The sequence below is a fragment of the Mytilus edulis genome, chromosome 2, assembly GCF_963676685.1.
Source record: "Mytilus edulis chromosome 2, xbMytEdul2.2, whole genome shotgun sequence".
Lineage (NCBI taxonomy): Eukaryota > Metazoa > Mollusca > Bivalvia > Mytilida > Mytilidae > Mytilus > Mytilus edulis.
This window is the reverse complement of record NC_092345.1, coordinates 26,313,662-26,339,378: the sequence shown is the minus strand read 5'-3', so window position 1 is coordinate 26,339,378 and position 25,717 is coordinate 26,313,662. Positions and strand designations below refer to the sequence as shown.

Below are 25,717 nucleotides of genomic sequence, written 5' to 3'. Positions count from 1 at the left end.
CAATTCGGTATCCTTAGGCGAACCTTATTCCAGCCCATTATAAATTTTAATCCTATTTCTAAATTTCATCTTAACCCTAACCCTAACACTAACCCTAGACCTAACTATAATTGTAATGCTGAGTTTTTGTATTTTGACTCAGGCCTTTCGAATGTGTCAATTCGGTATCCTTAGACGAACCCTATTCCAGCCCTTAATTAATTTTAATCCTATTTCTCAATTTCATATCAACCCTAACCCCAACTCTAATTGTAATGCTGAGTGTTTGTGTTTTGACTCAAGCCTTTCGAATGTGTCAATTCGGTATCCTTAGGCAAACCCTATTCCAGCCCTTAATCAATTTTAATCCTATTTCTAAATTTCATCTTAACCCTAACCCTAACCCTAACCCTAGCCCTAACCCTAATTGTAATGCTGAGTGTTTGTGTTTTGACTCAGACCTTTCGAATGTGTCAATTCGGTATCCTTAGGCGAACCCTATTCCAGCCCTTAATGAAATTAAATCCTATTTCTAAATTTCAACTTAACCCTAACCCTAACCCTAGTCCTACCTATATTTGTAATGCTGAGTTTTGTATTTTGACTCAGGCCTTTCGAATGTGTCAATTCGGTATCCTTAGGCGAACCATATTCCAGCCCTTCATCAATTTTGATCCTATTTCTAAATTTCATCTTAACCCTAACCCTAACCCTAGCCCTAACCCTAATTGTAATGCTGAGTGTTTGTGTTTTGACTCAGGCCTTTCGAATGTGTCAATTCGGTATCCTTAGGCGAACCCTATTCCAGCCCTTAATCAATTTTAATCCTATTTCTAAATTTCATCTTAAACCTAACCTTAACCCTAGCCCTAACCCTAATTGTAATACTGAATGTTTGTGTTTTGACTCAGGCCTTTCGAATGTGTCAATTCGGTATCCTTAGGCGAACCCTATTCCAGCTCTTAATCAATTTTAATCCTATTTCTAAATTTCATCTTAACCCTAACCCTAACCCCAACCCTAGCCCTAACCATAATTGTAATGCTGAGTGTTTGTGTTTTGACTCAGGTCTTTTGAATGTGTCAATTCGGTATCTTAAGGCGAACCCTATTCCAGCCATTATCAATTTTTATCCTATTTCTAAATTTCATCTTAACCCTAACCCTAACCCTAGCCCTTACCCTAATTGCAATGCTGAGTGTTTGTGTTTTGACTCAGGCCTTTCGAATGTGTCAATTCGGTATCCTTAGGCGAACCCTATTCCAGCTCTTAATCAATTTTAATCCTATTTCTAAATTTCATCTTAACCCTAACCCTAACCCCAACCCTAGCCCTAACCATAATTGTAATGCTGAGTGTTTGTGTTTTGACTCAGGTCTTTTGAATGTGTCAATTCGGTATCTTAAGGCGAACCCTATTCCAGCCATTATCAATTTTTATCCTATTTCTAAATTTCATCTTAACCCTAACCCTAACCCTAGCCCTTACCCTAATTGCAATGCTGAGTGTTTGTGTTTTGACTCAGGCCTTTCGAATGTGTCAATTCGGTTTCCTTAGGCGAACCCTGTTCCAGCCCTTAATCAATTTTAATCCTATTTCTAAATTTCATCTTAACCCTAACCCTAACCCTAACCGTAATTGTAATGCTGAGTGTTTGTGTTTTGACTCAGGTCTTTCGACGGTGTCAATTCGGTATCCTTAGGCGAACCCTATTCCAGCTCTTAATCAATTTTAATCCTATTTCTAAATTTCATCTTAACCCTAACCCTAACCCCAACCCTAGCCCTAACCGTAATTGTAATGCTGAGTGTTTGTGTTCTGACTCAGGTCTTTTGAATGTGTCAATTCGGTATCTTAAGGCGAACCCTATTCCAGCCATTATCAATTTTTATCCTATTTCTAAATTTCATCTTAACCCTAACCCGAACCCTAGCCCTAACCCTAATTGTAATGCTGAGTGTTTGTGTTTTGACTCAGGCCTTTCGAATGTGTCAATTCGGTATCCTCAGCCGAACCCTATTCCAGCCCTTAATCAATGTTAATCCTATTTCTAAATTTCATCTTAACCCTAACCTTAACCCTAGCCCTAACCCTAATTGTAATGCTGAATGTTTGTGTTTTGACTCAGGCCTTTAGAAAGTGTCAATTCGGTATCCTTAGAGGAACCCTATTCCAGCCCTTGATAAATTTTAATCCTATTTCTAAATTTCATCTTAACCCTAACCCTAACCCTAACCCTAAGCCTAATTGTAATGCTGAGTGTTTGTGTTTTGACTCAGGCTTTTCGAATGTGTCAATTCGATATCCTTAGGCGAACCCTATTCCAGCCCTTAATCAATTTTAATCCTATTTCTAAATTTCATCTTAACCCTAACCCTAACCCTAGCCCTAACCTAACCTTAATTGCAATGCTGAGTGTTTGTGTGTTGACCCAGGACAGTCGAATGTGTCAATTCGGTATCCTTAGGCGAACCCTATTCCAGCCCTTAATCAATTTTAATCCTATTTCTAAATTTCATCTTAACCCTAACCCTAGCCCTAACCCTAATTGTAATGCTGAGTGTTTGTGTTTTGACTCAGGTCTTTCGAATGTGTCAATTCGGTATCTTTAGACAAACCCTATTCCAGCCCTTAATCAATTTCAATCCTATGTTTAAATTTCATCCTAAGCCTAACCCTAACCCTAGCCCTAACCCTAATTGCAATGCTGAGTGTTTGTGTTTTGACACAGGCCTTTCAAATGTCTCAATTCGGTATCCTTAGGCAAACCCTATTCCAGCCCTTAATCAATTTTAATCCTATTTCTAAATTTCATCTTAACCCTAACCCTAACCCTAGCCCTAATCCTAATTGCAATGCTGAGTGTTTGTGTTTTGACTCAGGCCTTTCGAATGTGTCAATTCGGTATCCTTATGCGAACCCTATTCCAGCCCTTAATCAATGTAAATCCTATTTCTAAATTTCATCTTAACCCTAACCCTAACCCTAACCCTAGCCCTAACCCTAATTGTAATGCTGAATGTTTGTGTTTTGACTCAGGTCTTTCGAATGTGTCAATTCGGTCTCTTTAGGCGAACCCTATTCCAGCCATTAATCAATTTTGATCCTATTTCTAAATTTCATCTTAACCCTAACCCTAACCCTAGCCCTAACCCTAATTGTAATGCTGAGTGTTTATGTTTTGACTCAGGTCTTTCGAATGTGTCAATTCGGTATCTTTAGGTGAACCCTATTCCAGCCCTTCATCAATTTTGATCCTATTTCTAAATTTCATCTTAACCCTAACCCTAACCCTAGCCCTAACCCTAATTGCAATGCTGAGTATTTGTGTTTTGACTCAGGCCTTTCGAATGTGTCAATTCGGTATCCTTAGGCGAACCCTATTCCAGCCCTCAATCAATTTTAATCCTATGTTTAAATTTCATCTTAACCTTAACCGTAACCCTAGCCCTAACCCTAATTGCAATGATGAGTGTTTGTGTTTTGACTCAGGTCTTTTGAATGTGTCAATTCGGTATCTTAAGGCCAACCCTATTCCAGCCCTTAATCAATTTTAATCCTATTTCTAAATTTCATCTTAACCCTAACCCTAACCCCAACCCTAGCCCTAACCATAATTGTAATGTTGAGTGTTTGTGTTTTGACTCAGGTCTTTTGAATGTGTCAATTCGGTATCTTAAGGCGAACCCTATTCCAGCCATTATCAATTTTTATCCTATTTCTAAATTTCATCTTAACCCTAACCCTAACCCTAGCCCTAACCCTAATTGCAATGCTGAGTGTTTGTGTTTTGACTCAGGCCTTTCGAATGTGTCAATTCGGTTTCCTTAGGCGAACCCTGTTCCAGCCCTTAATCAATTTTAATCCTATTTCTAAATTTCATCTTAACCCTAACCCTAACCCTAGCCCTAACCCTAATTGTAATGCTGAGTGTTTGTGTTTTGACTCAGGCCTTTCGAATGTGTCAATTCGGTATCCTCAGCCGAACCCTATTCCAGCCCTTAATCAATGTTAATCCCATTTCTAAATTTCATCTTAACCCTAACCTTAACCCTAGCCCTAACCCTAATTGTCATGCTGAATGTTTGTGTTTTGACTCAGGCCTTTCGAAAGTGTCAATTCGGTATCCTTAGAGGAACCCTATTCCAGCCCTTAATAAATTTTAATCCTATTTCTCAATTTCATCTTAACCCTAACCCTAACCCTAACCCTAAGCCTAATTGTAATGCTGAGTGTTTGTGTTTTGACTCAGGCCTTTCGAATGTGTCAATTCGGTATCCTTAGCCGAACCCTATTCCAGCCCTTAATAAATTGTAATCCTATTTCTAAATTTCATCTTAACCCTAACCCTAACCCTAACCCTAACCCTAGCCCTAACCCTAATTGTAATGCTGAGTGTTTATGTTTTGACTCAGGTCTTTCGAATGGGTCAATTCGGTATCTTTAGGCGAACCCTATTCCAGAAATTAATCAATTTTGATCCTATTTCTAAATTTGATCTTAACCCTAACCCTAACCCTAGCCCTAACCCTAATTGCAATGCTGAGTGTTTGTGTTTTGACTCAGACCTTTCGAATGTGTCAATTCGGTATCCTTAGGCGAACCCTATTCCAGCCCTTAATCAATTTTGATCCTATTTCTAAATTTCATCTTAACCCTAACCCTTACCCTAGCCCTAACCCTAATTGTAATGCTGAGTGTTTGTGTTTTGACTCAGGCCTTTCGAATGTGTCAATTCGGTATCCTCAGCCGAACCCTATTCCAGCCCTTAATCAATGTTAATCCTATTTCTAAATTTCATCTTAACCCTAACCTTAACCCTAGCCCTAACCCTAATTGTCATGCTGAATGTTTGTGTTTTGACTCAGGCCTTTCGAAAGTGTCAATTCGGTATCCTTAGAGGAACCCTATTCCAGCCCTTAATAAATTTTAATCCTATTTCTCAATTTCATCTTAACCCTAACCCTAACCCTAACCCTAAGCCTAATTGTAATGCTGAGTGTTTGTGTTTTGACTCAGGCCTTTCGAATGTGTCAATTCGGTATCCTTAGCCGAACCCTATTCCAGCCCTTAATAAATTGTAATCCTATTTCTAAATTTCATCTTAACCCTAACCCTAACCCTAACCCTAACCCTAGCCCTAACCCTAATTGTAATGCTGAGTGTTTATGTTTTGACTCAGGTCTTTCGAATGGGTCAATTCGGTATCTTTAGGCGAACCCTATTCCAGAAATTAATCAATTTTGATCCTATTTCTAAATTTGATCTTAACCCTAACCCTAACCCTAGCCCTAACCCTAATTGCAATGCTGAGTGTTTGTGTTTTGACTCAGACCTTTCGAATGTGTCAATTCGGTATCCTTAGGCGAACCCTATTCCAGCCCTTAATCAATTGTAATCCTATTTCTAAATTTCATCTTAACCCTAACCCTAACCCTAGCCCTAACCCTAATTGTAATGCTGAGTGTTTGTGTTTTGACTCAGGCCTTTCGAATGTGTCAATTCGGTATCCTTAGTCGAACCCTATTCCAGCCCTTAATCAATCTTAATCCTATTTCTAAATTTCATCTTAACCCTAACACTAACCCTAACCCTAACCCTAATTGTAATGCTGAGTGTTTGTCTTTTGACTCAAGTCTTTCGAATGTGTCAATTCGGTCTCTTTCGGCGAACCCTATTCCAGCCATTAATCAATTTTGATCCTATTTCTAAATTTCATCTTAACCCTAACCCTAACCCTAGCCCTAATCCTAATTGCAATGCTGAGTGTTTGTGTTTTGACTCAGGCCTTTCGAATGTGTCAATTCGGTCTCTTTAGGCGAACCCTATTCCAGCCATTAATCAATTTTGATCCTATTTCTAAATTTCATCCTAACCCTAACCCTAACCCTAGCCCTAATCTCTAATTGCAATGCTGAGTGTTTGTGTTTTGACTCACGCCTTTCGAATGTGTCAATTCGGTATCCTTAGGCGAACCCTATTCCAGCCCTTAATCAATTTTAATCCTATTTCTAAATTTCATCTTAACCCTAACCCTAACCCTAGCCCTAACCCTAATTGTAATGCTGAGTGTTTGTGTTTTGACTCAGGCATTTCGAATGTGTCAATTCGGTATCCTTAGTCGAACCCTATTCCAGCCCTTAATCAATCTTAATCCTATTTCTAAATTTCATCTTAACCCTAACACTAACCCTAACCCTAACCCTAATTGTAATGCTGAGTGTTTGTCTTTTGACTCAAGTCTTTCGAATGTGTCAATTCGGTCTCTTTCGGCGAACCCTATTCCAGCCATTAATCAATTTTGATCCTATTTCTAAATTTCATCTTAACCCTAACCCTAACCCTAGCCCTAATCCTAATTGCAATGCTGAGTGTTTGTGTTTTGACTCAGGCCTTTCGAATGTGTCAATTCGGTCTCTTTAGGCGAACCCTATTCCAGCCATTAATCAATTTTGATCCTATTTCTAAATTTCATCTTAACCCTAACCCTAACCCTAGCCCTAATCCTAATTGCAATGCTGAGTGTTTGTGTTTTGACTCAGGCCTTTCGGATGTGTCAATTCGGTCTCTTTAGGCGAACCCTATTCCAGCCATTAATCAATTTTGATCCTATTTCTAAATTTCATCCTAACCCTAACCCTAACCCTAGCCCTAATCTCTAATTGCAATGCTGAGTGTTTGTGTTTTGACTCAGGCCTTTCGAATGTGTCAATTCGGTATCCTAAGGCGAACCCTATTCCAGCCCTTAATCAATTTTAATCCTATTTCTAAATTTCATCTTAACCCTAACCCTTACCCTAACCCTAACCCTAGCCCTAACCCTAATTGCAATGCTGAGTGTTTGTGTTTTGACTCACGCCTTTCGAATGTGTCAATTCGGTATCCTTAGGCGAACCCTATTCCAGCCCTTAATCAATTTTAATTCTGTTTCTAAATTTTATATTAACCCTAACCCTAACCCTAACCCTAGCCCTAACCCTAATTGTAATGCTGAGTGTTTGTGTTTTGACTCAGGCCTTTCGAATGTGTCAATTCGGTATCCTTATGCGAACCCTATTCCAGCCCTCAATCAATTTAAATCCTATTTCTAAATTTCATCTTAACACTAATCCTAACCCTTACCCTAACCCTAGCCCTAACGCTAATTGTAATGCTGAGTGTTTGTGTTTTGACTCAGACCTTTCGAATGTGTCAATTCGGTATCCTTAGGAGAACCCTATTCCAGCCCTTAATCAATTTTAATCCTATTTCTAAATTTCATCTTATCCCTAACCCTAACCCTAGCCCTAACCCTAATTGCAATGCTGAGTGTTTGTGTTTTGACTCAGGCCTTTCGAATGTGTCAATTCGATATCCTTAGGCGAACCCTATTCCAGCCCTTAATCAATTTAAATCATATTTCTAAATTTCAACTTAACCCTAACCCTAACCCTTACCCTAACCCTAGCCCTAACCCTCATTGTAATGCTGAGTGTTTGTGTTTTGACTCAGGCCTTTCGAATGTGTCAATTCGATATCCTTAGGCGAACCCTATTCCAGCCCTTAATCAATTTAAATCATATTTCTAAATTTCAACTTAACCCTAACCCTAACCCTTACCCTAACCCTAGCCCTAACCCTCATTGTAATGCTGAGTGTTTGTGTTTTGACTCAGGCCTTTCGAATGTGTCAATTCGATATCCTTAGGCGAACCCTATTCCAGCCCTTAATCAATTTTAATCCTATTTCTAAATTTCATCTTAACCCTAACCCTAACCCTAGCCCTAACCCTAATTGTAATGCTGAGTGTTTGTGTTTTGACTCAGGCCTTTCGAATGTGTCAATTCGATATCCTTAGGCGAACCCTATTCCAGCCCTTAATCAATTTTAATCCTATTTCTAAATTTCATCTTAACCCTAACCCTAACCCTAGCCCTAACCCTAACCTTAATTGCAATGCTGAGTGTTTGTGTTTTGACTCAAGCCTTTCGAATGTGTCAATTCGGTATCCTTAGGCGAACCCTATTCCAGCCCTTAATCAATTTTAATCCTATTTCTAAATTTCATCTTAACCCTTACCCTAGCCCTAACCCTAATTGTAATGCTGAGTGTTTGTGTTTTGACTCAGGTCTTTCGAATGTGTCAATTCGGTATCTTTAGGCAAACCCTATTCCAGCCCTTAATCAATTTTAATCCTATGTTTAAATTTCATCTTAACCCTAACCCTAACCCTAGCCCTAACCCTAATTGCAATGCTGAGTGTTTGTGTTTTGACTCAGGCCTTTCGAATGTCTCAATTCAGTATCCTTAGGCAAACCCTATTCCAGCCCTTAATCAATTTTAATCCTATTTCTTAATTTCATCTTAACCCTAACCCTAACCTTAGCCCTAATCCTAATTGCAATGCTGAGTGTTTTTGTTTTGACTCAGGCCTTTCGAATGTGTCAATTCGGTATCCTTATGCGAACCCTAGTCCAGCCCTTAATCAATGTAAATCCTATTTCTAAATTTCATCTTAACCCTAACCCTAACCCTAGCCCTAACCCTAATTGTAATGCTGAATGTTTGTGTTTTGACTCAGGCGTTTCGAATGGGTCAATTCGGTATCCTTAGGCGAACCCTATTCCAGCCCTTAATCAATTTTAATCCTATTTCTAAATTTCATCTTAACCCTAACCCTAACCCTAGCCCTAACCCTAATTGCAATGCTGAGTGTTTGTGTTTTGACTCAGGCTTTTCGAATGTGTCAATTCGGTATCCTTAGGCGAACCCTATTCCAGCCCTTCATCAATTTTGATCCTATTTCTAAATTTCATCTTAACCCTAACCCTAACCCTAGCCCTAACCCTAATTGCAATGCTGAGTGTTTGCGTTTTGACTCAGGCCTTTCGAATGTGTCAATTCGGTATCCTTAGGCGAACCCTATTCCAGCCCTTAATCAATTTAAATCCTATTTCTAAATTTCATCTAAACCCTAACCCTAACCCTAACCCTAACCCTAATTGTAATGCTGAGTGTTTGTGTTTTAACTCAGGCCTTTCGAATGTGTCAATTCGGTATCCTTAGGCGAATCCTATTCCAGCCTTTAATTAATTTTAACTCTATTTCTAAATTTCATCTTAACCCTAACCCTAACCCTAACCCTATCCCTAACCCTAATTGTAATGCTGAGTGTTTGTGTTTTGACTCAGGTCTTTCGAATGTGTCAATTCGGTATCCTTAGGCGAACCCTATTCCAGCCCTTAATCAATTTTAATCCTATTTCTAAATTTCATCTTAACCCTAACCCTAACCCTAACCCTAACCCTAGCTCTAACCCTAATTGTAATGCTGAGTGTTTGTGTTTTAACTCAGGCCTTTCGAATGTGTCAATTCGGTATCCTTAGGCGAATCCTATTCCAGCCTTTAATTAATTTTAACTCTATTTCTAAATTTCATCTTAACCCTAACCCTAACCCTAACCCTATCCCTAACCCTAATTGTAATGCTGAGTGTTTGTGTTTTGACTCAGGTCTTTCGACTGTGTCAATTCGGTATCTTTAGGCGAACCCTATTCCAACCCTTCATCAATTTTGATCCTATTTCTAAATTTCATCTTAACCCTAACCCTAACCCTAGCCCTAACCCTAATTGCAATGCTAAGTGTTTGTGTTTTGACTCAGGCCTTTCGAATGTGTCAGTTCGGTATCCTTAGGCGAACCCTATTCCAGCACTTAATCAATTTTAATCCTATTTCTAAATTTCATCTTAACCCTAACCCTAACCCTAACCCTAGCCCTAACCCTAATTGTAATGTGAGTGTTGTGTTTTAACTCAGGCCTTTCGAATGTGTCAATTCGGTGTCCTTAGGCGAATCCTATTCCAGCCCTTAATCAATTTAAACTCTATTTCTAAATTTCATCTTAACCCTAACCCTAACCCTAACCCTAGCCCTAACCCTAATTGTAATGCTGAGTGTTTGTGTTTTGACTCAGGTCTTTCGAATGTGTCACTTCGGTATCCTTAGGCGAACCCTATTCCAGCCCTTAATCAATTTTAATCCTATTTCTAAATTTCATCTTAACCCTAACCCTAACCCTAGCCCTAACCCTAATTGCAATGCTGAGTGTTTGTGTTTTGACTCAGGCCTTTCGAATGTGTCAATTCGGTATCCTTAGGCGAACCCTATTCCAGCACTTAATCAATTTTAATCCTATTTCTAAATTTCATCTTAACCCTAACCCTAACCCTAACCCTAGCCCTAACCCTAATTGTCATTTGAGTGTTGTGTTTTAACTCAGGCCTTTCGAATGTGTCAATTCGGTGTCCTTAGGCGAATCCTATTCCAGCCCTTAATCAATTTAAACTCTATTTCTAAATTTCATCTTAACCCTAACCCTAACCCTAACCCTAATTGTAATGCTGAGTGTTTGTGTTTTGACTCAGGTCTTTCGACTATGTCACTTCGGTATCCTTAGGCGAACCCTATTCCAGCCCTTCATCAATTTTGATCCTATTTCTAAATTTCATCTTAACCCTAAACCTAACCCTAGCCCTAACCCTAATTGCAATGCTGAGTGTTTGTGTTTTGACTCAGGCCTTTCGAATGTGTCAATTCGGTATCCTTAGGCGAACCCTATTCCAGCCCTTAATCAATTTTAATCCTATTTCTAAATTTCATCTTAACCCTAACCCTAACCCTAGCCCTAACCCTAATTGCAATGCTGAGTGTTTGCGTTTTGACTCAGGCCTTTTGAATGTGTCAATTCGGTATCGTTAGGCGAACCCTATTCCAGCCCTTAATCAATTTTAATCCAATTTCTAAATTTCATCTTAACCCTAACCCTAACCCTAACCCTAACCCTAGCCCTAACCCTAATTGTAATGCTGAATGTTTGTCTTTTGACTCAGGTCTTTCGAATGTGTCAATTCGGTCTCTTTATGCGAACCCTATTCCAGCCCTTAATCAATTTGGATCCTATTTCTAAATTTCATCTTAACCCTAACCCTAACCCTAGCCCTAATCCTAATTGCAATGCTGAATGTTTGTCTTTTGACTCAGGTCTTTCGAATGTGTCAATTCGGTCTCTTTATGCGAACCCTATTCCAGCCCTTAATCAATTTTAATCCTATTTCTAAATTTCATCTTAACCCTAACCCTAACCCTAACCCTAACCCTAGCTCTAACCCTAATTGTAATGCTGAGTGTTTGTGTTTTGATTCAGGTCTTTCGACTGTGTCAATTCGGTATCTTTAGGCGAACCCTATTCCAGCCCTTCATCAATTTTGATCCTATTTCTAAATTTCATCTTAACCCTAACCCTAACCCTAGCCCTAACCGAAATTGCAATGCTGAGTGTTTGTGTTTTGACTCAGGCCTTTCGAATGTGTCAATTCGGTATCCTTAGGCGAACCCTATTCCAGCCCTTAATCAATTTTAATCCTATTTCTAAATTTCATCTTAACCCTAACCCTAACCCTAACCCTAGCCCTAACCCTAATTGTAATGCTGAGTGTTTGTGTTTTGACTCAGGTCTTTCGAATGTGTCAATTCGGTATCCTTAGGCGAACCCTATTCCAGCCCTTCATCAATTTTAATCCTATTTCTAAATTTCATCTTAACCCTAACCCTAACCTAAACCCTAACCCTAATTGTAATGCTGAGTGTTTGTGTTTTAACTCAGGCCTTTCGAATGTGTCAATTCGGTATCCTTAGGCGAATCCTATTCCAGCCCTTAATCAATTTAAACTCTATTTCTAAATTTCATCTTAACCCTAACCCTAACCCTAACCCTATCCCTAACCCTAATTGTAATGCTGAGTGTTTGTGTTTTGACTCAGGTCTTTCGACTGTGTCAATTCGGTATCTTTAGGCGAACCCTATTCCAGCCCTTCATCAATTTTGATCCTATTTCTAAATTTCATCTTAACCCTAACCCTAACCCTAGCCCTAACCCTAATTGCAATGCTGAGTGTTTGTGTTTTGACTCAGGCCTTTCGAATGTGTCAATTCGGTATCCTTAGGCGAACCCTATTCCAGCACTTAATCAATTTTAATCCTATTTCTAAATTTCATCTTAACCCTAACCCTAACCCTAACCCTAGCCCTAACCCTAATTGTAATGTGAGTGTTGTGTTTTAACTCAGGTCTTTCGAATGTGTCAATTCGGTGTCCTTAGGCAAATCCTATTCCAGCCCTTAATCAATTTAAACTCTATTTCTAAATTTCATCTTAACCCTAACCCTAACCCTAACCCTAGCCCTAACCCTAATTGTAATGCTGAGTGTTTGTGTTTTGACTCAGGTCTTTCGACTGTGTCACTTCGGTATCCTTAGGCGAACCCTATTCCAGCCCTTCATCAATTTTGATCCTATTTCTAAATTTCATCTTAACCCTAACCCTAACCCTAGCCCTAACCCTAATTGCAATGCTGAGTGTTTGTGTTTTGACTCAGGCCTTTCGAATGTGTCAATTCGGTATCCTTAGGCGAACCCTATTCCAGCCCTTAATCAATTTTAATCCTATTTCTAAATTTCATCTTAACCCTAACCCTAACCCTAACCCTAGCCTTAACCCTAATTGTAATGCTGAGTGTTTGTGTTTTGACTCAGGTCTTTCGAATGTGTCAATTCGGTATCCTTAGGCGAACCCTATTCCAGCCCTTAATCAATTTTAATCCTATTTCTAAATTTTATCTTAACCCTAACCCTAACCTAAACCCTAACCCTAATTGTAATGCTGAGTGTTTGTGTTTTAACTCAGGCCTTTCGAATGTGTCAATTCGGTATCCTTAGGCGAATCCTATTCCAGCCCTTAATCAATTTAAACTCTATTTCTAAATTTCATCTTAACCCTAACCCTAACCGTAACCCTATCCCTAACCCTAATTGTAATGCTGAGTGTTTGTGTTTTGAATCAGGTCTTTCGAATGTGTCAATTCGGTATCCTTAGGCGAACCCTATTCCAGCCCTTAATCAATTTTAATCCTATTTCTAAATTTCATCTTAACCCTAACCCTAACCCTAACCCTAACCCTAGCTCTAACCCTAATTGTAATGCTGAGTGTTTGTGTTTTGACTCAGGTCTTTCGACTGTGTCAATTCGGTATCTTTAGGCGAACCCTTTTCCAGCCCTTCATCAATTTTGATCCTATTTCTAAATTTCATCTTAACCCTAACCCTAACCCTAACCCTAGCCCTAACCCTAATTGTAATGCTGAGTGTTTGTGTTTTGACTCAGGTCTTTCGAATGTGTCACTTCGGTATCCTTAGGCGAACCCTATTCCAGGCCTTAATCAATTGTAATCCTATTTCTAAATTTCATCTTAACCCTAACCCTAACCCTAGCCCTAACCCTAATTGCAATGCTGAGTGTTTGTGTTTTGACTCAGGCCTTTCGAATGTGTCAATTCGGTATCCTTAGGCGAACCCTATTCCAGCACTTAATCAATTTTAATCCTATTTCTAAATTTCATCTTAACCCTAACCCTAACCCTAACCCTAGCCCTAACCCTAATTGTAATGTGAGTGTTGTGTTTTAACTCAGGCCTTTCGAATGTGTCAATTCGGTGTCCTTAGGCGAATCCTATTCCAGCCCTTAATCAATTTAAACTCTATTTCTGAATTTCATCTTAACCCTAACCCTAGCCCTAACCCTAATTGTAATGCTGAGTGTTTGTGTTTTGACTCAGGTCTTTCGAATGTGTCACTTCGGTATCCTTAGGCGAACCCTATTTCAGCCCTAAATCAATTTTAATTCTATATCTAAATTTCATCTTAACCCTAACCCTAACCCTAGCCCTAACCATAATTGCAATGCTGAGTGTTTGTGTTTTGACTCAGGCCTTTCGAATGTGTCAATTCGGTATCTTTAGGCGAACCCTATTCCAGCCCTTCATCAATTTTGATCCTATTTCTAAATTTCATCTTAACCCTAACCCTAACCCTAGCCCTAACCCTAATTGCAATGCTGAGTGTTTGTGTTTTGACTCAGGCCTTTTGAATGTGTCAATTCGGTATCCTTAGGCGACCCTATTCCAGCCCTTAATCAATCTTAATCCTGTTTCTAAATTTTATCTTAACCCTAATCCTAATCCTAACCCTAACACTAATTGTAATGCTGAGTGTTTGTGTTTTGACTCAGGCCTTTCGAATGTGTCAATTCGGTATCCTTAGGCGAACCCTATTCCAGCCCTTCATCAATTTTGATCCTATTTCTAAATTTCATCTTAACCCTAAACCTAACCCTAGCCCTAACCCTAATTGCAATGCTGAGTGTTTGTGTTTTGACTCAGGCCTTTCGAATGTGTCAATTCGGTATCCTTAGGCGAACCCTATTCCAGCCCTTAATCAATTTTAATCCTATTTCTAAATTTCATCTTAACCCTAACCCTAACCCTAGCCCTAACCCTAATTGCAATGCTGAGTGTTTGCGTTTTGACTCAGGCCTTTTGAATGTGTCAATTCGGTATCGTTAGGCGAACCCTATTCCAGCCCTTAATCAATTTTAATCCAATTTCTAAATTTCATCTTAACCCTAACCCTAACCCTAACCCTAACCCTAGCCCTAACCCTAATTGTAATGCTGAATGTTTGTCTTTTGACTCAGGTCTTTCGAATGTGTCAATTCGGTCTCTTTATGCGAACCCTATTCCAGCCCTTAATCAATTTGGATCCTATTTCTAAATTTCATCTTAACCCTAACCCTAACCCTAGCCCTAATCCTAATTGCAATGCTGAATGTTTGTCTTTTGACTCAGGTCTTTCGAATGTGTCAATTCGGTCTCTTTATGCGAACCCTATTCCAGCCCTTAATCAATTTTAATCCTATTTCTAAATTTCATCTTAACCCTAACCCTAACCCTAACCCTAACCCTAGCTCTAACCCTAATTGTAATGCTGAGTGTTTGTGTTTTGATTCAGGTCTTTCGACTGTGTCAATTCGGTATCTTTAGGCGAACCCTATTCCAGCCCTTCATCAATTTTGATCCTATTTCTAAATTTCATCTTAACCCTAACCCTAACCCTAGCCCTAACCGAAATTGCAATGCTGAGTGTTTGTGTTTTGACTCAGGCCTTTCGAATGTGTCAATTCGGTATCCTTAGGCGAACCCTATTCCAGCCCTTAATCAATTTTAATCCTATTTCTAAATTTCATCTTAACCCTAACCCTAACCCTAACCCTAGCCCTAACCCTAATTGTAATGCTGAGTGTTTGTGTTTTGACTCAGGTCTTTCGAATGTGTCAATTCGGTATCCTTAGGCGAACCCTATTCCAGCCCTTCATCAATTTTAATCCTATTTCTAAATTTCATCTTAACCCTAACCCTAACCTAAACCCTAACCCTAATTGTAATGCTGAGTGTTTGTGTTTTAACTCAGGCCTTTCGAATGTGTCAATTCGGTATCCTTAGGCGAATCCTATTCCAGCCCTTAATCAATTTAAACTCTATTTCTAAATTTCATCTTAACCCTAACCCTAACCCTAACCCTATCCCTAACCCTAATTGTAATGCTGAGTGTTTGTGTTTTGACTCAGGTCTTTCGACTGTGTCAATTCGGTATCTTTAGGCGAACCCTATTCCAGCCCTTCATCAATTTTGATCCTATTTCTAAATTTCATCTTAACCCTAACCCTAACCCTAGCCCTAACCCTAATTGCAATGCTGAGTGTTTGTGTTTTGACTCAGGCCTTTCGAATGTGTCAATTCGGTATCCTTAGGCGAACCCTATTCCAGCACTTAATCAATTTTAATCCTATTTCTAAATTTCATCTTAACCCTAACCCTAACCCTAACCCTAGCCCTAACCCTAATTGTAATGTGAGTGTTGTGTTTTAACTCAGGTCTTTCGAATGTGTCAATTCGGTGTCCTTAGGCAAATCCTATTCCAGCCCTTAATCAATTTAAACTCTATTTCTAAATTTCATCTTAACCCTAACCCTAACCCTAACCCTAGCCCTAACCCTAATTGTAATGCTGAGTGTTTGTGTTTTGACTCAGGTCTTTCGACTGTGTCACTTCGGTATCCTTAGGCGAACCCTATTCCAGCCCTTCATCAATTTTGATCCTATTTCTAAATTTCATCTTAACCCTAACCCTAACCCTAGCCCTAACCCTAATTGCAATGCTGAGTGTTTGTGTTTTGACTCGGGCCTTTCGAATGTGTCAATTCGGTATCCTTAGGCGAACCCTATTCCAGCCCTTAATCAATTTTAATCCTATTTCTAAATTTCATCTTAACCCTAACCCTAACCCTAACCCTAGCCTTAACCCTAATTGTAATGCTGAGTGTTTGTGTTTTGACTCAGGTCTTTCGAATGTGTCAATTCGGTATCCTTAGGCGAACCCTATTCCAGCCCTTAATCAATTTTAATCCTATTTCTAAATTTTATCTTAACCCTAACCCTAACCTAAACCCTAACCCTAATTGTAATGCTGAGTGTTTGTGTTTTAACTCAGGCCTTTCGAATGTGTCAATTCGGTATCCTTAGGCGAATCCTATTCCAGCCCTTAATCAATTTAAACTCTATTTCTAAATTTCATCTTAACCCTAACCCTAACCGTAACCCTATCCCTAACCCTAATTGTAATGCTGAGTGTTTGTGTTTTGAATCAGGTCTTTCGAATGTGTCAATTCGGTATCCTTAGGCGAACCCTATTCCAGCCCTTAATCAATTTTAATCCTATTTCTAAATTTCATCTTAACCCTAACCCTAACCCTAACCCTAACCCTAGCTCTAACCCTAATTGTAATGCTGAGTGTTTGTGTTTTGACTCAGGTCTTTCGACTGTGTCAATTCGGTATCTTTAGGCGAACCCTTTTCCAGCCCTTCATCAATTTTGATCCTATTTCTAAATTTCATCTTAACCCTAACCCTAACCCTAGCCCTAACCCTAATTGCAATGCTGAGTGTTTGTGTTTTGACTCAGGCCTTTCGAATGTGTCAATTCGGTATCCTTAGGCGAACCCTATTCCAGCACTTAATCAATTTTAATCCTATTTCTAAATTTCATCTTAACCCTAACCCTAACCCTAACCCTAGCCCTAACCCTAATTGTAATGTGAGTGTTCTGTTTTAACTCAGGCCTTTCGAATGTGTCAATTCGGTGTCCTTAGGCGAATCCTATTCCAGCCCTTAATCAATTAAAACTCTATTTCTAAATTTCATCTTAACCCTAACCCTAACCCTAACCCTAGCCCTAACCCTAATTGTAATGCTGAGTGTTTGTGTTTTGACTCAGGTCTTTCGAATGTGTCACTTCGGTATCCTTAGGCGAACCCTATTCCAGGCCTTAATCAATTCTAATCCTATTTCTAAATTTCATCTTAACCCTAACCCTAACCCTAGCCCTAACCCTAATTGCAATGCTGAGTGTTTGTGTTTTGACTCAGGCCTTTCGAATGTGTCAATTCGGTATCCTTAGGCGAACCCTATTCCAGCACTTAATCAATTTTAATCCTATTTCTAAATTTCATCTTAACCCTAACCCTAACCCTAACCCTAGCCCTAACCCTAATTGTAATGTGAGTGTTGTGTTTTAACTCAGGCCTTTCGAATGTGTCAATTCGGTGTCCTTAGGCGAATCCTATTCCAGCCCTTAATCAATTTAAACTCTATTTCTGAAGTTCATCTTAACCCTAACCCTAGCCCTAACCCTAATTGTAATGCTGAGTGTTTGTGTTTTGACTCAGGTCTTTCGAATGTGTCACTTCGGTATCCTTAGGCGAACCCTATTTCAGCCCTAAATCAATTTTAATTCTATATCTAAATTTCATCTTAACCCTAACCCTAACCCTAGCCCTAACCATAATTGCAATGCTGAGTGTTTGTGTTTTGACTCAGGCCTTTCAAATGTGTCAATTCGGTATCTTTAGGCGAACCCTATTCCAGCCCTTCATCAATTTTGATCCTATTTCTAAATTTCATCTTAACCCTAACCCTAACCCTAGCCCTAACCCTAATTGCAATGCTGAGTGTTTGTGTTTTGACTCAGGCCTTTTGAATGTGTCAATTCGGTATCCTTAGGCGACCCTATTCCAGCCCTTAATCAATCTTAATCCTGTTTCTAAATTTTATCTTAACCCTAATCCTAATCCTAACCCTAACACTAATTGTAATGCTGAGTGTTTGTGTTTTGACTCAGGCCTTTCGAATGTGTCAATTCGGTATCCTTAGCCGAACCCTATTCCAGCCCTTAATCAATTTTAATCCAATTTCTAAATTTCATCTTAACCCTAACCCTAACCCTAACCCTAACCCTAGCTCTAACCCTAATTGTAATGCTGAGTGTTTGTGTTTTGACTCAGGCCTTTCGAATGTGTCAATTCGGTATCCTTAGCCGAACCCTATTCCAGCCCTTAATCAATTTTAATCCAATTTCTAAATTTCATCTTAACCCTAACCCTAACCCTAACCCTAACCCTAATTGTAATGCTGAGTGTTTGTGTTTTAACTCAGGCCTTTCGAATGTGTCAATTCGGTATCCTTAGGCGAATCCTATTCCAGCCCTTAATCAATTTAAACTCTATTTCTAAATTTCATCTTAACCCTAACCCTAACCCTAACCCTATCCCTAACCCTAATTGTAATGCTGAGTGTTTGTGTTTTGACTCAGGTCTTTCGAATGTGTCAATTCGGTATCCTTAGGCGAACCCTATTCCAGCCCTTAATCAATTTTAATCCTATTTCTAAATTTCATCTTAACCCTAACCCTAACCCTAGCTCTAACCCTAATTGTAATGCTGAGTGTTTGTGTTTTGACTCAGGTCTTTCGACTATGTCAATTCGGTATCTTTAGGCGAAGCCTATTCCAGCCCTTCATCAATTTTGATCCTATTTCTAAATTTCATCTTAACCCTAACCCTAACCCTAGCCCTAACCCTAATTGCAATGCTGAGTGTTTGTGTTTTGACTCAGGCCTTTCGAATGTGTCAATTCGGTATCCTTAGGCGAACCCTATTCCAGCACTTAATCAATTTTAATCCTATTTCTAAATTTCATCTTAACCCTAACCCTAACCCTTACCCTAGCCCTAACCCTAATTGTAATGTGAGTGTTGTGTTTTAACTCAGGCCTTTCGAATGTGTCAGTCGGTGTCCTTAGGCGAATCCTATTCCAGCCCTTAATCAATTTAAACTCTATTTCTAAATTTCATCTTAACCCTAACCCTAACTTTAACCCTAGCCCTAACCCTAATTGTAATGCTGAGTGTTTGTGTTTTGACTCAGGTCTTTCGAATGTGTCACTTCGGTATCCTTAGGCGAACCCTATTCCAGCCCTTAATCAATTTTAATCCTATTTCTAAATTTCATCTTAACCCTAACCCTAACCCTAGCCCTAACCCTAATTGCAATGCTGAGTGTTTGTGTTTTGACTCAGGCCTTTCGAATGTGTCAATTCGGTATCCTTAGGCGAACCCTATTCCAGCACTTAATCAATTTTAATCCTATTTCTAAATTTCATCTTAACCCTAACCCTAACCCTAACCCTAGCCCTAACCCTAATTGTAATGTGAGTGTTGTGTTTTAACTCAGGCCTTTCGAATGTGTCAATTCGGAGTCCTTAGGCGAATCCTATTCCAGCCCTTAATCAATTTAAACTCTATTTCTAAATTCCATCTTAACCCTAACCCTAACCCTAACCCTAGCCCTAACCCTAATTGTAATGCTGAGTGTTTGTGTTTTGACTCAGGTCTTTCGAATGTGTCACTTCGGTATCCTTAGGCGAACCCTATTCCAGCCCTTAATCAATTTTAATCCTATTTCTAAATTTCATCTTAACCCTAACCCTAACCCTAGCCCTAACCATAATTGCAATGCTGAGTGTTTGTGTTTTGACTCAGGCCTTTCGAATGTGTCAATTCGGTATCTTTAGGCGAACCCTATTCCAGCCCTTCATCAATTTTGATCCTATTTCTAAATTTTATCTTAAACCTAACCCTAACCCTAGCCCTAACCCTAATTGCAATGCTGAGTGTTTGTGTTTTGACTCAGGCCTTTTGAATGTGTCAATTCGGTATCCTTAGGCGAACCCTATTCCAGCCCTTAATCAATCTTAATCCTGTTTCTAAATTTTATCTTAACCCTAATCCTAACCCTAACCCTAACACTAATTGTAATGCTGAGTGTTTGTGTTTTGACTCAGGCCTTTCGAATGTGTCAATTCGGTATCCTTAGCCAAACCCTATTCCAGCCCTTAATCAATTTTAATCCAATTTCTAAATTTCATCTGAACCCTAACCCTAACCCTAACCCTAACCCTAATTGTAATGCTGAGTGTTTGTCTTTTGACTCAGGTCTTTCGAATGTGTCAATTCGGTCTCTTTAGGCGAACCCTATTCCAGCCCTTAATCAATTTTGATCCTATTTCTAAATTTCATCTTAACCCTAACCCTAACCCTAGCCCTAATCCTAATGGCAATGCTGAGTGTTTGTGTTTTGACTCAGGCCTTTCGGATGTGTCAATTCGGTCTCTTTAGGCGAACTCTATTCCAGCCATTAATCAATTTTGATCCTATTTCTAAATTTCATCTTAACCCTAACCCTAACCCTAGCCCTAAACCTAATTGCAATGCTGAGTGTTTGTGTTTTGACTCAGGCCTTTCGAATGTGTCAATTCGGTATCCTGAGGCGAACCCTATTCCAGCCCTTCATCAATTTTGATCCTATTTCTAAATTTCATCTTAACCCTAACCCTAACCCTAGCCCTAATCCTAATTGCAATGCTGAGTGTTTGTGTTTTGACTCAGGCCTTTCGAATGTGTCAATTCGGTATCCTGAGGCGAACCCTATTCCAGCCCTTAATCAATTTTAATCCTATTTCTAAATTTCATCATAACCCTAACCCTAACCCTAACCCTAGCCCTAACCCTAATTGTAATGCTGAGTGTTTGTGTTTTAACTCAGGCCTTTCGAATGTGTCAATTCGGTGTCCTTAGGCCAATCCTTTTCCAGCCCTTAATGAATTTAAACTCTATTTCTAAATTTCATCTTAACCCTAACCCTAACCCTAACCCTATCCCTAACCCTAATTGTAATGCTGAGTGTTTGTGTTTTGACTCAGGTCTTTCGAATGTGTCAATTCGGTATCCTTAGGCGAACCCTATTCCAGCCCTTAATCAATCTTAATCCTGTTTCTAAATTTTATCTTAACCCTAATCCTAACCCTACCCTAACCCTAATTGTAATGCTGAGTGTTTGTCTTTTGACTCAGGTCTTTCGAATGTGTCAATTCGGTATCCTTAACCGAACCCTATTCCAGCCCTTAATCAATTTTAATCCAATTTCTAAATTTCATCTTAACCCTAACCCTAACCCTAACCCTAACCCTAACCCTAGCCCTAACCCTAACTGTAATGCTGAGTGTTTGTCTTTTGACTCAGGTCTTTCGAATGTGTCAATTCGGTCTCTTTAGGCGAACCCTATTCCAGCCCTTAATCAATTTTGATCCTATTTCTAAATTTCATCTTAACCCTAACGCTAACCCTAGCCCTAATCCTAATTGCAATGCTGAGTGTTTGTGTTTTGACTCAGGCCTTTCGGATGTGTCAATTCGGTATCCTGAGGCGAACCCTATTCCTAAGCCCTTAATCAATTTTAATCCTATTTCTAAATTTCATCTTAACCCTAACCCTAACCCTAACCCTAGCCCAAACCCTAATTGTAATGCTGAGTGTTTGTGTTTTGACTCAGGTCTTTCGACTGTGTCAATTCGGTATCTTTAGGCGAACCCTATTCCAGCCCTTCATCAATTTTGATCCTATTTCTAAATTTCATCTTAACCCTAACCCTAGCCCTAACCCTAATTGCAATGCTTGGTGTTTTGTATTTTGACTCAGGCCTTTCGAATGTGTCAATTCGGTATCCTTAGGCGAACCCTATTCCAGCCCTTAATCAATTTTAATCCTATTTCTAAATTTCATCTTAACCCTAACCCTAATTGTAATGCTGAGTTTTTGTGTTTTAACTCAGGCCTTTCGAATGTGTCAATTCGGTATCCTAAGGCGAACCCTATTCCAGCCCTTAATCAATTTTAATCCTATTTCTAAATTTCATCTTAACCCTAACCCTAACCCTAACCCTAACCCTAGCCCTAACCCTAATTGTAATGCTGAGTGTTTGTCTTTTGACTCAGGTCTTTCGAATGTGTCAATTCGGTATCTTTAGGCGAACCCTATTCCAGCCCTTCATCAATTTTGATCCTATTTCTAAATTTCATCTTAACCCTAACCCTAACCCTAACCCTTGCCCTAACCCTAATTGCAATGCTGAGTGTTTGTGTTTTGACTCAAGCCTTTCGAATGTGTCAATTCGGTATCCTTAGGCGAACCCTATTCCAGCCCTTAATCAATTTTAATCCTATTTCCAAATTTCATCTTAACCCTAACCCTAACCCTAACCCTAGCCCTAGCCCTAACCCTAATTGTAATGCTGAGTGTTTGTCTTTTGACTCAGGTCTTTCGAATGTGTCAATTCGGTATCTTTAGGCGAACCCTATTCCAGCCCTTCATCAATTTTGATCCTATTTCTAAATTTCATCTTAACCCTAACCCTAACCCTTGCCCTAACTCTAATTGCAATCCTGAGTGTTTGTGTTTTGACTCAGGCCTTTCGAATGTGTCAATTCGGTATCCTTAGGCGAACCCTATTCCAGCCCTTAATCAATTTTAATCCTGTTTCTAAATTTTATCTTAACCCTAACCCTAACCCTAACCCTAATTGTAATGCTGAGTGTTTGTGTTTTGACTCAGGCCTTTCGAATGTGTCAATTCGGTATCCTTAGGCGAACCCTATTCAAGCCCTTAATCAATTTTAATCCTATTTCTAAATTTCATCTTAACCCTAACCCTAACCCTAACCCTAGCTCTAACCCTAATTGTAATGCTGAGTGTTTGTGTTTTGACTCAGGTCTTTCGACTGTGTCAATTCGGTATCTTTAGGCGAACCCTATTCCAGCCCTTCATCAATTTTGATCCTATTTCTAAATTTCATCTTAACCGTAACACTAACCCTAGCCCTAACCCTAATTGTAATGCTGAGTGTTTGTGTTTTAACTCAGGCCTTTCGAATGTGTCAATTCGGTGTCCTTAGGCGAATCCTATTCCAGCCCTTAATCAATTTAAACTCTATTTCTAAATTTCATCTTAACCCTAACCCTAACCCTAACCCTATCCCTAACCCTAATTGTAATGTTGAGTGTTTGTCTTTTGACTCAGGTCTTTCGAATGTGTCAATTCGGTATCTTTAGGCGAACCCTATTCCAGCCCTTCATCAATTTTGATCCTATTTCTAAATTTCATCTTAACCCTAACCCTAACCCTTGCCCTAACTCTAATTGCAATGCTGAGTGTTTGTGTTTTGACTCAGGCCTTTCGAATGTGTCAATTCGGTATCCTTAGGCGAACCCTATTCCAGCCCTTAATCAATTTTAATCCTGTTTCTAAATTTTATCTTAACCCTAACCCTAACCCTAACCCTAATTGTAATGCTGAGTGTTTGTGTTTTGACTCAGGCCTTTCGAATGTGTCAATTCGGTATCCTTAGGCGAACCCTATTCCAGCCCTTAATCAATTTTAATCCTATTTCTAAATTTCATCTTAACCCTAACCCTAACCCTAACCCTAGCTCTAACCCTAATTGTAATGCTGAGTGTTTGTGTTTTGACTCAGGTCTTTCGACTGTGTCAATTCGGTATCTTTAGGCGAACCCTATTCCAGCCCTTCATCAATTTTGATCCTATTTCTAAATTTCATCTTAACCCTAACCCTAACCCTAGCCCTAACCCTAATTGCAATGCTGAGTGTTTGTGTTTTGACTCAGGCCTTTCGAATGTGTCAATTCGGTATCCTTAGGCGAACCCTATTCCAGCACTTAATCAATTTTAATCCTATTTCTCAATTTCATCTTAACCCTAACCCTAACCCTAACCCTAGCCCTAACCCTAATTGTAATGTGAGTGTTTGTGTTTTAACTCAGGCCTTTCGAATGTGTCAATTCGGTGTCCTTAGGCGAATCCTATTCCAGCCCTTAATCAATTTAAACTCTATTTCTAAATTTCATCTTAACCCTAACCCTAACCCTAGCCCTAACCCTAATTGTAATGCTGAGTGTTTGTGTTTTGACTCAGGTCTTTCGAATGTGTCACTTCGGTATCCTTAGGCGAACCCTATTCCAGCCCTTAATCAATTTTAATCCTATTTCTAAATTTCATCTTAACCCTAACCCTAACCCTAGCCCTAACCATAATTGCAATGCTGAGTGTTTGTGTTTTGACTCAGGCCTTTTGAATGTGTCAATTCGGTATCCTTAGGCGAACCCTATTCCAGCCCTTAATCAATTTTAATCCTATTTCTAAATTTCATCTTAACCCTAACCCTAACCCTAGCCCTAACCCTAATTGTAATGCTGAGTGTTTGTCTTTTGACTCAGGTCTTTCGAATGTGTCAATTCGGTATCTTTAGACGAACCCTATTCCAGCCCTTCATCAATTTTGATCCTATTTCTAAATTTCATCTTAACCCTAACCCTAACCCTAGCCCTAATCCTAATTGCAATGCTGAGTGTTTGTGTTTTGACTCAGGCTTTTCGAATGTGTCAATTCGGTATCCTGAGGCGAACCCTATTCCAGCCCTTAATCAATTTTAATCCTATTTCTAAATTTCATCATAACCCTAACCCTAACCCTAACCCTAGCCCTAACCCTAATTGTAATGCTGAGTGTTTGTGTTTTAACTCAGGCCTTTCGAATGTGTCAATTCGGTGTCCTTAGGCCAATCCTATTCCAGCCCTTAATGAATTTAAACTCTATTTCAAAATTTCATCTAAACCCTAACCCTAACCCTAACCCGATCCCTAACCCTAATTGTAATGCTGAGTGTTTGTGTTTTGACTCAGGTCTTTCGAATGTGTCAATTCGGTATCCTTAGGCGAACCCTATTCCAGCCCTTAATCAATCTTAATCCTGTTTCTAAATTTTATCTTAACCCTAATCCTAACCCTACCCTAACCCTAATTGTAATGCTGAGTGTTTGTCTTTTGACTCAGGTCTTTCGAATGTGTCAATTCGGTATCCTTAACCGAACCCTATTCCAGCCCTTAATCAATTTTAATCCAATTTCTAAATTTCATCTTAACCCTAACCCTAACCCTAACCCTAACCCTAACCCTAGCCCTAACCCTAACTGTAATGCTGAGTGTTTGTCTTTTGACTCAGGTCTTTCGAATGTGTCAATTCGGTCTCTTTAGGCGAACCCTATTCCAGCCCTTAATCAATTTTGATCCTATTTCTAAATTTCATCTTAACCCTAACGCTAACCCTAGCCCTAATCCTAATTGCAATGCTAAGTGTTTGTGTTTTGACTCAGGCCTTTCGGATGTGTCAATTCGGTATCCTGAGGCGAACCCTATTCCTAAGCCCTTAATCAATTTTAATCCTATTTCTAAATTTCATCTTAACCCTAACCCTAACCCTAACCCTAGCCCAAACCCTAATTGTAATGCTGAGTGTTTGTGTTTTGACTCAGGTCTTTCGACTGTGTCAATTCGGTATCTTTAGGCGAACCCTATTCCAGCCCTGCATCAATTTTGATCCTATTTCTAAATTTCATCTTAACCCTAACCCTAGCCCTAACCCTAATTGCAATGCTTGGTGTTTTGTATTTTGACTCAGGCCTTTCGAATGTGTCAATTCGGTATCCTTAGGCGAACCCTATTCCAGCCCTTAATCAATTTTAATCCTATTTCTAAATTTCATCTTAACCCTAACCCTAATTGTAATGCT

General features: G+C 39.3%; 1 protein-coding gene across 2 annotated transcripts in view; it reads right to left on the bottom strand.

Annotated features, from left to right (window-relative positions):
- The window catches only part of LOC139511833 (zinc phosphodiesterase ELAC protein 1-like), a 64,044-nt gene that overhangs the window by 11,320 nt on the left and 27,007 nt on the right, over window positions 1-25,717 (bottom strand). The gene's annotated exons all lie outside the window — the stretch shown is intronic.